Raw genomic sequence first — 2,500 nt, 5'->3', positions numbered from 1 at the left:
CATAACTCTAAGTCCCTTATCACCAGAGAATTCCTGTAATGCAAGTGTCTCAGCATTAGACAAATTATACCATTTATATTCACATCTATTGTTAATCAAGTGTCTCAGATCTGTCTCACACATAATCTGAAAAGTCTGCAAAGTGTTATTCAGATTAGGGTTAAAAGAACTTCTTCATAAGGGAGCATTGGCACCATGTAGGGGGGAAGGTATATGTACTTAATGAGTCTTGTGAGCTTTCCAAATGCTCATGAGGGTCATCAAAAAACACCTTAAGGTTTAATTTTCTACGAAACAGTCTCAAATCCAACAGAATTTCAGGGAGATGTGCTCAATGCGCAGGGACAAAAGTAAAGCCCTTATTTAACACTTGAATGTGAGCAGGAGTAAGGTGCTTGTTTGACAAGTTAAAAATTGCACTATTAACTGTAGCGCGTCTTTCATGTGATACATAAATATACATATACCGAAGTGATAGTAAACAAATAACGCCAAGTCGATGCTGTAAAAATTCCTTTTACTTGTTAGCGCTTTCATGCACGCCAATGCATGCACTTCTTCAGACAAGTTTAAACAGGAAGATGTACAAATATTTATACTTACGACAATGCCATTTTAATTGAACAATTAACTAATTAATCAATCTTGCAACAGCTCGAATAAATTAGTCTATACTAATGCATTGCAAAAGAATCATTGTTGATTTCTTGCTATCTACCATCCTTACTAAACATACATCATAAATCTATTTACCCAAAAGATCCTTGTAAACAATTATTTTACACTTTGTATTTCATGTTTACCCAATAAAAGTTTTTAAACTAACTAGTTTAAAAATATATGTAATGATAATAATTTAAAAACAGCAACTTATTTTCTAAATAAAACTAAAATTAATTTATACAGAAGTCAATACATGTTTTTTTGACAAAATTGTATATTTTGTGTTGTTTATTAAGGTTTTTTTGTGGTTTTTATGGCTGAAATTCGTGATAGTCAACAGTCGCAGTCGATGTTTTCTGGCAGCCCTATCTCTACCAGGACTTCCAGACTTATCCGGTAACTCCACCGGTAATCTTACAGCTCTGATACAGCAACTTACACAGCGTGTAGAAAATTTGGCAGAAAAAGTAGAAAGCTTGCAAACTGAAAGAGCTTCAACTGCCCGTTCTAACAACTTAGCAATTGGTTCCAACACTCCTGTGGTACGACCTAGAACCGGGGTAAGATTTAATACTATGCCCGGCGAATTGCTTCTAACCGCTAACATTCCAGCAGCAGTGACTGAAGTACAGACCGGACAAGGTAATGCTGTCTCTACTAGTATTCCACCAGCTCAAGCAAGAACTGTGAACATAGATACTTCCAATCAAAACAGTTCTTTGTATGAGACTAATAACAACGGTAACCTTCCGGCAAGTAACTGTTTGCCCGAATTGAATGCTTTCTTTAATATGCCGGTTAGTATATTTTGTGAATCCCAAAATAATATACCCGGAGCTCAATCGAACTCACAAAGCAATAATGCTGCACCTGATTTGGTCTCTAATTTAAAACTATTTGATAATCACTTGATGAAATATAAAAAACTTCAAATTGAAATAATGTATTTCCGCGAATGCCTTAAATTGAACATTGTTCCTAAAGGTTTAAGGCAATGGAAATACCCTTCGGGACTAGTTAAGCAATCAACATTCTTTTCCCAATTAGTTGAATTTTTTAATAAACAAGGACTTAATTTTCTCGAACTCTTAATTGATGACTATACTAAGCAAATGGTTGATCTGAAAGAAATATTAACAACAATTGATAATGACATCAAAGCCGATCCAGACTTTAGTAGATATGCATTTGATTATACTAGGATTTTTTCTAGTATTAACGTATTGGTGAATAAGATCTGTGAAACTAAAAAACGGAAAATGGGCAGAGATAAGCGAGCGTATGACAACGGAAGTGCTTATCCCGATCCACCATCTACCATTGGTCGTAGAACTGACACTGAATATCCGCCCCGCAGAAACCATGATAATGCAAACACGAATACGCATTTTCAAATAGACGATGAACCTGAATTGTTTTTGACAACATCTAATGTTTCTTCGCCGTCCAGCTCACCTGTATCTTCTACAGTAAGACGTAGCGAACGTATTCATAATAATAATCAACAAAAGCAACAAAATCAAGCATAGAATTCTAAACAGAATGAAGGTGCCTACCGACAGAATCGACAACAGGATTTTTCGCGGGGTCAGTTCAGTTCGAAAAGGAATACGAAACGCAACAAAAAGGGATACAACAGAACAGTGTACAACAAGAACAGGAGGTAAATGAACCTTGTTCATTCAAGTACCCTGTTGTCATTTCAAGTAAAGCCAATGACTTTAAAGTGTATAATTTTACTCCTATGGATATACCATATAATTTTGTGGAGCTTTTAGCTAAAGGTTTCACTTTTGTGTTACCTCCAAAATTGGACATTGCACGTTTGTTATGTGAC

General features: G+C 35.4%; 1 protein-coding gene across 3 annotated transcripts in view; it reads left to right on the top strand.

Annotated features, from left to right (window-relative positions):
- The window catches only part of CSK (C-terminal Src kinase), a 2,395,116-nt gene that overhangs the window by 1,398,550 nt on the left and 994,066 nt on the right, over positions 1-2,500 (top strand). The gene's annotated exons all lie outside the window — the stretch shown is intronic.

Source organism: Protopterus annectens, chromosome 7.part0 (assembly GCF_019279795.1).
Source record: "Protopterus annectens isolate FY-2018-M chromosome 7.part0, PAN1.0, whole genome shotgun sequence".
In the NCBI taxonomy this organism is placed as follows: domain Eukaryota; kingdom Metazoa; phylum Chordata; order Ceratodontiformes; family Protopteridae; genus Protopterus; species Protopterus annectens.
Note: the sequence above shows the minus strand (reverse complement) of the source record. Positions and strands in the feature narration are given on the sequence as shown.